The 14,285-nt window shown below is 36.8% G+C and overlaps 1 long non-coding RNA gene across 1 annotated transcript; it reads right to left on the bottom strand.

Moving 5' to 3' along the window:
* Window positions 1-6,494: 6,494 nt before the first annotated feature.
* On the bottom strand, window positions 6,495-9,675 carry LOC100922524. The gene is made up of 2 exons (XR_001120325.3): window positions 9,499-9,675; window positions 6,495-6,747 (listed from the first exon to the last, which is right to left on the bottom strand). It is a non-coding gene; the product is annotated as an uncharacterized LOC100922524 (long non-coding RNA).
* Window positions 9,676-14,285: the final 4,610 nt, after the last annotated feature.

Below are 14,285 nucleotides of genomic sequence, written 5' to 3'. Positions count from 1 at the left end.
AATAAAACTTGTAAGTCCGGTTCTGAGGAGATTCTCAGAGGGAAATTCTCTGAAATCAATCTGTTGATATCCTTAATTCTTCTTTATTTATTTTGCCTGCAAATTATTGATCATCTCTGTGCCCTTTTCTCTATTTATAACCCACATTCCTCATTTGTGCTAGTCTGGTCTTCAAAGGAAACCCCCAATTATATTCTGTCCCCTCTTCAATATCCCCTACATTCAGCTACTAATTTGTCAGTAAAACAAATCTGATAGTGTCACTCTACTCAAAAATCTACATTTTTGAAGGCTTCCTGTTCTCTTGCTAATAATGCAAAATCTTCAACCTAACATTTAAAGTTTCTCCCAGTCTTGCTCAACAGAGTTTTTTTGCAGAGTTATTAGACTTCTATATTACTTTCTTTCAACAACTCTATATTCCATCCAATTTAGCCTCCTAATCAATCTGGTGACAGAGAAATAAAAAGAAATAACAAAAGGCTTCATGTCTATAAGGCAGTAAACATCCAGATGAGAGAATTTTGTAGCTGAGTTAACAATCTGAGTCCAGTCAGAGATTTTGCAGTCATGGAATATAATGTCTTCTGTAAACCATCTCAATAGGGAAGTTCAGAATTTTAGCCTGCCTGCTACTGCAGTCTTAGGTTACTTGTGACTTCTGATCAATCAGATCTATCTTGAATACCAATAGAATAAGAAAAACCCAGCTCCTTCTCCCTACATATCTTTATTCAACAGGACAGAGAAATGTACTCTCTCTTAATGAGTAATAGTTAATCACTGAGCAGTGATTAGCCTCTTTTTCTTCATTTATCCAATAGCAGAGTTGAGAAAGATGATTTCTTTTTTTTTTTTTTTTTTTTTTTTATTTAATAGCCTTTTATTTACAGGATCTATACATGGGTAACTCTACAGCATTAACAACCGCCAAACCTCCCGTTCCAATCCTTCACCTCTTACCCCCCCCCACCCCCTCCCCTAGATGGCAGGATGACCAGTAGATGCTAAATATACCAAAATATAACTTAGATACACAATAAGTATACATGACCAAAACATTATTTTGCTGTACAAAAAGAATCAGACTCTGAACTATTGTACAATTAGCTTGCGAAGGAAATCAAAAATGCATGTGTGCATAAATATAGGGATTGGGAATTCAATGCAATGGTTTTTAGTCATCTCCCAGAGTTATCTGAGAAAGATGATTTCTAAAATCTCTTCCAAGCTTAGCATTGGATGTCACCATATATTAGCATTTTCAAAGTATATTTATCTGGAAAAGGAGAAGACTGTCTAGAAAAGAAAATGCTTAAACTGAAGAAGCAAATCTTTAAAGATGGAATTTCAGGCATTGTGGTTCTCAAAGTATTTTGGAAATTTAAAAATAATACACATATCAGTGGTCTTCAAACTTTTGTTCTCAATATCTTTATCCTATTAAAAATGATTGAGGATCTGTCCAAAGAGTTTTTGTTTATGTGGGTTATAGTTATAGATATTGATCACATTAAAAATAAAAACCAATTATGAATTTGTAGACTCTCTGAAAGGATTTCAGAGATTCCGAGGATGCTCTGGACCAGACTTTGAGAACCACTGACATATATTGTAATGCCAAAGAAACTGAGCAAGACAGAGATTAGAGACCAATTCAATAGTTTATTAAATGGAGAGAAATACTGGGATCCATGTTGATCCCAGGGCTAGACGAGACTATCATCTCAAAGAGTCTAGCCCAGAGTCTCTGGGCAGGGAGCCTTTTATGGAATAACAACAATGGAGGGACCTAGGTGAGGATAACCTCATAGAAGGAGGTTACTGATATTCTAGTGACATTAAGGAATGTCTATAAAACCTTTATCTCAACCATTAAGAGGGGACGGTCATAATCTTAAGGCAGAATTACAAAATAGGACAATTGGTCACCCCATTAAAAGGGAACTTTGGCATTACATTCCCCCCTTTTTCTCTTGGAACTATTCAAATCTTTGAATTACCTTCCTCTAGAAGACCTTAGCACTATAATTTGAACAACCCTATGTGAAGTAAGTAAAAATCAAAATAAAGCTAGACCAATGCAAGGATTTATGGCAAGGTCAAGTCTCTCCCTGATAACAAGAGAATTAATCAGCAATACACAAAGTTCCTTATTTCAATTATTTCTGACAATCAATTGTCAGATCCTCTGCAGTTGGGGAGCATATGGACAACTGTGGTCATTTGTGCATGACTCGGCCTCTGCTTACAGAGAGCAGCGGGCTCAAGGCAGTTGTGTTGCCCATTCAGAGGGGCAGCTGGCTCCAGGAGAGAAGGGTGAGGCTTGGAGTAGCCCCACCTGTCCCGCCCAGAGGAACAAACAGGGCTGCTACTAGAATGCAGGTTATGCACAGTTAGACCAAGGCAGGCAAACCCCAAACTTTTAGAGGTGTCAATATCAACAAGGTCCTTTTAAGTACGCTGAACTACTAATTAAGGATCTGGGGTAACAGGAGTGGAAAAACAGCTCAGAGAGACTGCCAGTTCCAAGACAGGTATCCAATTTCTGGTTGTTTCTAAAAAATAATCCCCTAAAACTGAGTCTGCCGGGGCAATTCCTACAGAATAAGGGATTTCCAAGTTAAATCACAACCAGCAAATCGTAGTTTAGTAAATTTAAGCAAGGAGTAAAGGATTTCCAATTAAATCTGAACTAGCAAGATACCAGTTTGCCCAACTTCCAATTAAATCTGAACTAGCAAGATACCAGTTTTCCCAATTTCCTATTTCTTCTCCTCCCCCTTTTTTTTTTTTTTTTTTGGAAAGGAATTATCAAATGACCATCCCACATATAAATCATGCACGTATGCATATACATAACAGATCAAACATAACAGCAATAGTTATACAAGTTTAACACTTTCCATCCCAAGTCTTAAACACAGCACAGTAATACAGTGAAAATTCTAACAAATCGACCACTTTCCCACTCCCCCCCATCAGTCCGAATTACATCAGGAAAAGTGGACAATGGCTGTCATTTGCTTCTTCAAGCTGAACAGGGAAGATGCAAGTCTGCAAGGGGGATGGGTCTGTAGTGTGGCAAGCTGACAAACAAAGGTTTGATCTAGGTCCCAGATGCAAGTCAATATATCTGCAATTTGACCAAATCTAGAAATAAAAACAAATCTAACAAAGAAAAGTTAGAACAGTCTGAGATAGAAAGACCGGTCCACAAGGACTGCTACAAGATGTGGCCTCTCATTAGTTAAAAGCCTTAAAAAAAACTTGAATATCCAGACACAATATCTAGTAACCAATAGATGATCAGACCAAATACTTATTTGCTCAAGTATTTAGGATATAATGATTACCAATGACCAGATTGGAAGGGTGGGGAGCAAAGTCTAAATTTCACTCCAGGCTAACTAAATGGTTCCTATAGCTGAAGCAGCAGCAGTGGGGGGTGAGTTTAAATCTTTACAAAAGATCCCTACCCCATCCAACATTTAAAGTAGCAGAAATCAGTGGGTGGGTGGGGGAATCCCATAAAACCCACATGTCCAGCAGAGCTGGATTTAAAACATATAATCCATTTCTATCTTATTTCAAATAATAAAACAACATAGTTTCTTTCTCTCCTTCTGGCCCCATGTGGCCATTATTCCCAATGGACTTCTCCTAAGCCCAGCTTGGCCAGGGATGAAGCTTTCAGAAAAGTTCTTGTTACATACTTTAGGTAAAATTCAAGGCACATGACCTCTTTCAGGCAAGTTAACAGAACTTCTTTAACAAGCTATTGTTCCTTTAAGATCTTATACTTAAGGATAACTAATTCATTTTCCAAATTTAGAATCATCTTTAAATTCCTAATCAAATGTTTCCACCAGCTGGAGTTCAGTATTGAAATAGCCAATTCCCAAATTTGATCATTGTTCTTAAATTTAACAGAGCTCTTAAGTTACTGAAACAGACAAACAAATTACAAACAATTTCGCAAAAATCACATAGAACACAGAACACAACTAGACTGTCCAATAACATACAAGACATACAGAACACTGATCACACTTAGACTGCACAATTACAACATTCAGTAGGACACTAACATTAAAGCCAAACCAAATCGCGTTTTTAAAACCCCCAGTCTTTGTAGATAGCCCCCTGAGCATGCAAAAGCGGGAGGGGCCAGCATTACTCTAACTAAAACAGGATGACCCAAGCAAGGAAACTGAGTCCCATTTTCAAATGTATATACTTCCCACTCGATGGAAGAAGTGGGAGGACCTCTCTTAGAAATGCATTGAGATGCAAAGGACGGGTCTTTGTCTCTGGAAAAGAGTTGGACAGAAAGAGTTTCCTCAACCAAAGCATCTGCTCCAGGAAAAGAGTTTTGAGGCAGCGGAGTGTCTACATTGCAGACAAGTAAAAACTTAGTTTTCCCAATCTTTGCAGCCTCCCTCGTATCTCTTTTTAGAGATAGAGCCGCACAATTCCTAAAGAATTGTGCCAGAGCTCCCAAGAGCTCCAAACGACTGCAGTCTTGATGCCTGCAGTGTCCACACAAGATAAGGAAAGAAAAAGTCTTTTGCCTTGTCCAAAATTCCGTATTTCACACTCCAGTAGCAACCCCTGCGTCCAGTAGGCCACTCATCAACCAAGCAAATGGCACCCCCAAAAAGGGCACCCCAAGTGACAACCTCGTCCAGTTATTCACTAATCAACCAAACCAATCGGTACCCCAAGGGAACCCCAAAAGTGACAACCTTACAACCATGCAGTCCGGTTATTCACTAATCAACCAAACCAAACAAACAAAACAAGTCTTAAGACATAACCAGATGGTACCCCAAAAGGTACCCAGACAAACTTACTCTCCTGTGGCCAAAATGGGGTTGTCTACCATCAGGCTATTGTGGCTGGAAACTGCTCTCTTTCCCGGAGGCTCTGGAAAGAAATCCAGGAGGGCCCGACCTCTCCAGGCCAAGAATTCAGATTTGCAGCCACCCCGCCCAAGGCAGAGACCCAAAAATCTCATCTCTAATCCTGCTCATTTTCTAATTATCTCGCTGGGGCCTCCAAATGTAATGCCAAAGAAACTGAGCAAGAAAGAGATTAGAGACCAATTCAATAGTTTATTAAATGGAGAGAAATACTGGGATCCATGTTGATCCCAGGGCTAGACGAGACTATCATCTCAAATTGTCTAGCCCAGAGTCTTTGGGCAGGGAACCTTTTATGGAATAACAACAATGGAGGGACCTAGGTGGGGATAGCCTCATAGAGGGAGGTTACTGATATTCTAATGACATTAAGGAATGTCTATAAACCTTTATCTCAACCATTAAGAGGGGACGGTCATAACCTTAAGGCAAAATTACTAAATAGGACAATTGGTCACCCCATTAAAAGGGAACTTTGGCATTACAATATATATATTGGAAATACCGTGTTTCCCAGCAAGCAAGCTGTGCCCTGAACTTGGCATAACCACAATCCTTTGCACTCTGGATGATTCACTCTCTGTCAGAGTGTATTGTTTTAACCAGGGCTAGGTGTTTACTGAGGAATTTATGATTTTAATTCCCCCTATTTCCCAGGGACCTGCAAACCAACATCTGTCACACCTTTTGACAAGCTCACAATCCCTATTTCTTATAAAAACTAAGTGAATCAAACCCATTACTACACTTCTGTTCCCACCGCTCAAACTCTGGTTCTGTTTGTTTCTGAGAGAAAATCAACTTGGAGACTATTCCCACAAGATACAGGAATGCTTGCATTATTCATGCATGGATCCTCAGTGAGAATGGTTTTGAATGGTTATGTCATGGTCCTGTCTACTTATGTAAAACCCTACCTTTACCCCCAGCATGTTAAGTCCTCCTTCTCAGAGAAGGGAGAGGGAAGAAGTTCTGTTTGCAAGCACTTTTGTCACTTTGAAATTAATTAAACTTCTGTTTGTGTCCTGCTTTATTTGGCTCCCACCCAATAACATGCAGATTAGAGGCTGATTCTTGTCCAGTTGATGTGGTACATGAGAGTGAGAAAGATAACTGATATCCTAGTATATTAGAGAGTTTCTAATGTCCCTCAGATCACCAAACTAGACAATTACCAGCCCACACACATGCATTTGTGAGTCTGGTCTCCGGATAGGGAAAGGGAGGGATTAATAAATTTACATGGAAATGTAAATGATTATGTGAGAATGATTAGAGTTGGGTGTATTGCAGCAACATATAGGAAATCATCTAACCCCAGTGTGCACAAATGCACAAAAGAAAAAGCCTAATTGTTCCTATCAACTTGTTACACAAACATGAAGAGTTAACAAATGACTGAGTCTTGAGCAAGATATCTATGTGGCAGAACTAGAACTGTGACTTTGCCTTAGAGACAGATCCTCCTTATCTCTCTGCATCTCCTAACTTTTCTCAGTCAGATTCCTCTTCTTCCTACCCCCACCCTGATTCCTTATCAGAAGTAAATGAAACAAGATTCAGTCAAGATTCAGAGGAAGTCTGTGTTTTGTTTTGTTTTTTTATTCTAGGCAGTAACTTTCATTCTTGCACTTGGTGAGGGTTCCATGCAGAGATAAAGTTCTTCAGCATTCTTTTTGAGATGAATCATTCACACAGCACTGCATACCTGTAGGACAGGTACCATCAATTGCCTTTTTGCAGGGTAATGATTTTAACCGACAGGTTGAAGGAGGGCATACACTACAGGAATATGGAGGTTGACTTGATAATCCAGTGAAACCTAAAGTACAGAGACATATCATTTTTAACACAGAGAATGTCAACTCATTTTCTTGTTAGGATTTAAGAGCTATAAGCTGAAAATAAGTAAACCCCAAGAAGGCTTACTAAAAATAATAAACTTACTTTTCAAGCATGATTACTAGAATCTACCTCCTTTTTTTTTTTTTAAATGGTTGTAAACTATCTACTACGAAAAAGGTGATACACTAGATAAAGTTCCTGGCCTGAAGCAAGGAAGTCTCATTTCCTTGAGTTCAAATCTGGCCTCAGACACTGAATAGCTATATGACTTGGGCAAGTCACTTAACCCTGTTTGCCTTAGTTTTCTTATCTGTAGAATGAGCTAGAGAAGAAAGTGGGAAACCACTCCCATTGTCTTCACAAAGAAATCCCCAAATGGAGTCATAAAGAGTTGGATAAAACCAAAAAATTATCAAACCTAAAAAAAAATCCACTGTAAGAAGTCTGAGTCTCAGGTAAAAGACTTAGGCAGAAAAGGGACTAAATATTTCTTAAATATCTCCTTATATTGGGATATTTAAGAACTAGCCTCCAATTGTCCTTGGCTAATATGAGTAACTTGAATTAGCAGTATATTTCCATGTATTTGAGGGAAAGAAACCTAGCTGTGTTGTTTCAGGGAACCATCTATTTTTATCTTTTAAATACAAATTCAGAAGGCCCTTATAGTCATATATTCTATGGGTTACCTATATTGCATTTTAGTAGACAACAAAGCACTGTCTGGAGACAGCTAAAGGATTTAATAGGGAAAGGTTAGGATAGAACCTAGACAAAACTTTGAGATTAGTGAAGTTTTATTTTCTTTCTTTTCCCTCCCCCATCTTAACAACACCATACACACACACACACACACACACACACACACACACACCATATTTTCTTCTGCTCCAGGTGTTATAGAATGGAATTATTTTCTCCATAAATTAGGAACTTGAACTGAAGAGATTAGGACTGAAGAGAAGACTTGGATTGAAAACTCAGCTCTGCTACTTATTAATTGTATGATCTGGGTAATTAATTTAATTTCTCAGGGCCTCAATTTCCCAATATGTAAAATGAGGGATGGGACTAAATGATCTCTAAGGTTCCTTTCAGTTCTAAATCCTATGATCCTAAAATAGCCTTTGAGAATTGTTCTCAGATTACATGTAAACTAGGAAGAGTACAGGTTCACCAACTGGAGAATAAACCCACTGGAAGATGTTGGGTTAAAAGGCAGACACACAACCTGAACACATGAGGAGATGACCTGCACATCAAGTTTCAGAAGGAAAAATGATCAAAGCATTAAATGATGGAAAGCCTTGGTAAGGATTGGAATGAAAAGCATTTGAAATATTTCTAAGACAAAAATGGCCTGCTCCACAATTTGATCATGAGCTAACCCTTGTTCCAATTAATTTATATTCATGGAAAAATCCACTTAATCTTTTCCAGAATCAGAGGACTTAGGTTCAAATTCTATTTCTCTAAAAATTACTGTCTATTTGATTCTGAATCAGTCAATGAGCTTCTGTAGTCCTCAGTTTTCTCATCTTTCAAATGCAGGTTTAGAAGAAATGGTCTTCCCAGTTCTACTTCTATGACCCTATGTCTTTATCATTTTAAGCTGGAAGAGACCTTAGAGATTTAATCCAAAGCTTTCATTTTGCTAATAGGCAAATGAGGTCTAAAGAGAAGAAATAATCTGAATAAATATACTTAAGATACTCTAATCTGAATTCCATTGTTTTTTCCACTATAAAATGACACATGAACCTTATTATTCTGTCTACTGAATCTCCTCTGTTTATGGTAAAGGATCTATTTTCTCCAACTCACATTTTTATCAGTTATAATGATAAACAGGTAAAACTGAGAGTATCATCTGGTCCAACTACTCCATTTAACTTAAAAGGAAACTAAGGCTAAAAAAAATTATTTTGACCAAAAGTACATCACAAATTTTGTGGCCAAGGCATAATACTGATAATAACTGTCCTTTTATACCATCCTTTAAGTCTGACAAACACATTTAAATATATTATCTCATTTGATCTTCTCAGTTATCCTAGAAAATAGATACTGCAGGTAATATTATCCCCATTTCATGGTGAAAAAAAAACTGAAGCTTAGAGCAATGGACTGCTTTGCCCATGATTCTGAGTTCAGCATAAAGATAAAGAGATGTTAAGTGATGGAGTTCATATTAAGGAGTTCAAACACTGAGTAAAATTAAATTAGATTATTTATAGTATTTAAGAGATATGGTGTTAATCTGAGGTTCTATAAGAGTATATTATAGAAAAAGAAATTTGAGAAGAGCCATTATGCAGAATGAGCCAAATAATTAATGAGGGATGACTAAGATGTATTGGCTATTTCTACGACACTGAGGGAAAACAAAAGCATCATATGGCAGTAGCCAAGAGCATTAGTAGTCAGTTCACTTTTTTACATCCAAACCCTATTTGTCCACTTTGAGGAGTGGGAAGTGAATCTCTTCCCCATGTACAGTGATAGCTTTTTCTGCTCAGAGTAGATAATCTCCAAGTTTTCTCCTAGTACTAAAAGCCCATGATAACTCTTCTCAGGAGGAACTCAAAGTAAATTCCTTTCCTAGGTCCTTTCTACATCATAAAGGTACTATGGAGAATAGAGGTCCTCTTCCCCCTTCCTCTGCCCCAAGTTCCAAAGGTTCTGCACAGTCAACAGAGCCCAGGAATATTTAATTAACCTGTCTTACCTGATGTTGCCAAGGACAGAACAAAGACACCAATGAAGAGAAAATACAGGAATCTCATGGTATAAATGTGATTATTGTCTCAGAACCCAGAGATACGAAGGTTAATAAAGTTGTTTTTGTAAATGAGGTGTGTAGAGAATCCCTAAATTTATAGAACTGTTATCTCCCCACAAAAGCAGAACTTATGTAATACCATTCAAGCCTTTCTGATCCTCAGAAACCACAACCTCTGGCAAGTCAAAAAAAATTAACAAATATCTGTTTAACCATTTCACCTAACCAAGAACCACAAATAATAACTCATCATCAAAATTTCACAGAAATTTTGCTTTGCCAGAGACCTCTGAGGATTTTTAACACACCCATTACATGAACAGAAATCTTCATAGGGAATGCTCTTTAAAAAACACCACTATTCTGATTAGCATTGTTCTTTACCTTGTCAGTATCTTTACTAAATTTCCAGAGGTGGACTCACCAGAATAGAGTTTGGCAAAACATTCTCTCCATGGTCCTGAATTACAATGTGTATTTTAATGCAGCCTTAAATTGCATCCCCCCACAAACACACATATGAGACTTATGTTTCAATGTAATTTTTTGTCACTAATTAATGAGTAAGAACTATTCACCCCTCAGAATATCCAGATCTCCAAGCTTTCAGAGGTGGAAAGATATTTTTAGGATCAGTCTTAGAGCCTCCTGAAAAGACTCTCACCCAACAAAGGACCACAGTCTGTCTTGGCATGTTAAAAGAGAGCAAGGTGACAAAGTTGATAAAACTTTAGATCTGGAGTCAAGAAAATCTTAATTCAAATCTGGCCTGAGATATTTATTAGCTATGTGACTGAGTAAATCACTTAATCTTTGTCAACCTCAGTTTTCTCAAGTCTAAAATGAAGATAAAAACAGTAACTACCTACTAGAATTGTGAGGATCGACTAAGATACTGTTTGTAAAGTGTTTAGTACAGTGAATGACATATAGTAATTATGCCAAAAAATGCTTCTTTCCTTTTTGCTTTTCTGCCTTCCAAAGTACAAATTTCTGTTGCCTCATTACAAAATATACAGTTTCTTGGCTGCTCTGACCTTCTAGGGGAAACTTTTCCTTTGTTTGTAGGAAGGCATCATGTCTTATTTTTCTTTGACCATTCTGAGGGCCTAATATCATAGTATGTTTTCAGGAAGCAGTCTGGATTAGTGGAACACATAAGTGACTCTGGTATCATAGTTGTTATTTAACTCTTTGTAATGCCATTTGAGGGGTTTGGGGCAAAAAGACTGCAATAGTTTGCCATTTCCTTCTCAGTTTATTTTATCAATGAGGAAGTGAACAAACAGAGTAAAATGACTTGCCAAGTTAGCATAACTAGTCAGAGTCTGAATCCAGTTTTGAGCTCAGGAAGAAGAGTTCTCCTGACCTCAAGCCCAGCACTCTATTCACTATACTATCTAAGCTGACCTTTGGAAGAGCTTAGCAACCTTAAAGATAAAATGCATAGCCTTAAATTGGGAGATTATGTTTTAACCCTAAAAGATCAATTTATGTGAATATTGTTTGGGGGAGGGAGTCAATGGCAAATTAAAATATTAAAATAAAGAATCCCAATTTTTCTTTGTCTTTATTACTGTTGTATAACAACAGTCTATACGAGTATCTGTCCATTCTACATGCAATTATTAGATTGGATTTCTTAAAAGACAGAGTAGAGAACAGCAGAAAAGATAGGAAGGAGAGAGAGCTCTGTATTTCTAACACTTAGAGCTGCCTTCCAAGTCTAATCACTGCTGCTGCTGCCTGAAAAAGATGAAGCTTCTGCTTATTATGAACTTTAGACACCATTGTCATTCCCTCTCTTTCCTTCTCCTCTTCAAAACTTCTTATCTACTAATCCCATGCTCTTTCACCAGATACTTTGCACAATTTAGGCCCCCAGTCAGCAAACTCAATTGGCTACAATAAGAGTATATAGATATATTGCAGTATATTTATAACAGTATATGCATGCATATATATCTATGTGTGTTTGTATCATGACTAGTCCCAAATCTCTGATGATGGCTTCACTGGAGAAACAAATCACTTTTCTCAGGGAGCTATTTATTTTGTCCTGGGAAGCTATATTTCCAGGAAGAGCTATATTATTATATTTCCCTTCATTTAAAAGGAAGCTTTCAAGATATACAAGATATACATTAAAAATTGGGTTTCTGAACAGTCTACAAGCCTTTAACTTCTTTTATTTTATCAATCCTGTTTTTCCTAACACAGTTGTGTTATGTTTTTTGTTTGTTTTGTTTTGTCATTTTCTCCTCTGCTCGCCCTCTCATTAAAGACATTAAGAATCAAGGCATGTATTGATTTACTCAGGGTAAGCATTCTTGTCAAGAATTTTTCTATTTCTTCATCCTCTGAAACAGATGTTGGCACATCACCTGCCAAATATATCTTCTTTGGTTTTTAAAGCTCTTCACTACTTATCCCTAACTAGCTTTCCATTCTCATTGTTTATTAGTTGCTTTCTCAATCTCAATCTTTAGATCAACCAAAATCATCTTCTCTCTCTTTCCCACTCATAGCACTCAATCTTCCATGCCCATGCTTGGAAAGTACTCCTCCTTAGTTCTACCTCATAGAATCCCTCAATTCCTTCAAGACTTGGCTCAAGCACTGATTTCCACAGTAAACCTTTTCTGTTCCTTTTCTGCTGGCAATCTCCTTAACTAACTATATCGTGTTTGACTATCTTCAGTTTGCTTTGTATTTGTTCATTATATGTTTATCAATATACATACATATATGTGCATGTGTGTATATCTGTTGTCTTCCCCAATATATTATAAATTCTCTCAATTTTTGTCTCTACAGACCTAGAGATTGACCTGGGACATCTTCAGAACTTAATAAAAAAAACATGCTGATTAGTCAATTGATTGATTGGATATCTCCATTGTGGTCTTCTTGCTTACACTTGTCATGATCACTTCAAGGACAAGTGACCAAATATTCTATGAAATGATATTTCTTGTTTCCTTTGGCACACAATGAAATTATCTCTTAATTCATCTTTTTTCAGGAAGTTTAGTGAGTTGGCCTTCCATTTGACTGAAAATTTCTGTTTTCTGGTTTCATTGATAGGCCAATATATCAATATAAAGTACAATTCTTCTAGAAGGAGAGCAATTTGCTGATTGTTGAACAAAATCCCACATTTTGAGTTAAATTAATGTCAGACAAAATTATGTGGCATCCCCAGAGAATGTAGTTTTCAGGAATTAATATATACTCTATAGAAAATGTAATTTGATATTCCATCAGTGAAGCTATCATAAGGAATTTTGACCTGATCTCATTATACAAATATACATGTGCGTGTATATATATATATATATATATATATATATATATATATGTGTGTGTGTGTGTGTGTGTGTATTTATGTATATGTAGGCATGTGGATGTGGATGTGTTATGTTTGCTCACACATATACATATATGTGTATATTGTATGTTTGTGTGTACCTCCAGTCCCACTTTCACTTGATGATAAAGGAACAGAAAAGAGGACAGGAGGTACGATAATTACCCAATTCATAGACTCTCCAATTTAACACACATATACATATATGTACATATAACATATAAATATGTTTAAGTATGTCTATATATGTATACATGCATAATATATACATATAGTATATATACTGTGTGCATATAATGTGCATTCTACATGTACCTGTATACATCTATATTTCTGTAAACATATATATGCATGTATTTATATATAGATAGGATACACATTTCCATTTGTGTTTATGTATATTAATTAGAGGGTAATTAATAATAAGAAGACTTGGAATTTCCAATGCAAGTCAGCACCATTTTTACAGCCTATGTCCTTATAGAGTTACTAAGAACACCCAGAAGTTAAGTCACTTGTCATGAGTCACATAGTCAATATGTGTCAGAGATAAGGCTTTCATCTATGTCTTCTGGACTTTGAGGCAAACGCTCTGTCCCCTAGTCTACAATTTGACCTTTGTAACAATCCTATATGGTATGCAGAGAAGGTAGGTTTATTGTCTCCATTTTGTAGATGAGGAAGCTACCATTCAGAAATGACATAGTTTATCCAAGTTTACCCAGAACCTGGCACCAATGGGAATAGAAACTATATCTTCTGCCACTGCTTCTCAGGACCACCTTCCCCCTTCATACCTTTTGAGTTTAGGAATAAGGAGTCAAGAACTGTATCTTCATCTAGCACAGTGCAAAGAGAGCAACAGTTTCCCTTTGAAGAACCATTTAAACTAATAATGAGTAATGCCCAATTCATGCCAGGGAACTACTACATCTCACCAGCAGGAAATACCCTAGCTATCATTACTATAACTACAGTTTGACCATTTACTACACCATCTAATCTCCCTCCCCAAAAATCATTCATGGAGTAGCTGTCAATATTTCACTCACAAGGGAACCTAGGAAAGTTGGGTAAAAATCCTCGAAAATCTGTGAAGTATTAATTACAAAAAAGCTAATAAATATGTTGAGTCAGTGATAACAAATGTTAATTTGTTATGAGAACCTCAGTAAAAGCAGTATGTGAATTTTATCTTCCATTATAAAATACCTTCCTCAAAGCTCAGTGGGTTTTTCTTACCTTCTCTTTTGTTTCTCTTTCCTAACTTTTCTTTCTTCCCATTCACTAACTTTTCTCCTTCATGAAATTCTTTCTTATGTCTTTCATTTACCTTTCCCTTCTTTCTTAATTTGAAACACAG

This window comes from Sarcophilus harrisii, chromosome 2, assembly GCF_902635505.1.
Source record: "Sarcophilus harrisii chromosome 2, mSarHar1.11, whole genome shotgun sequence".
NCBI classification, from domain to species: domain Eukaryota; kingdom Metazoa; phylum Chordata; class Mammalia; order Dasyuromorphia; family Dasyuridae; genus Sarcophilus; species Sarcophilus harrisii.
This window is presented reverse-complemented; position numbering and strand designations above follow the sequence as displayed.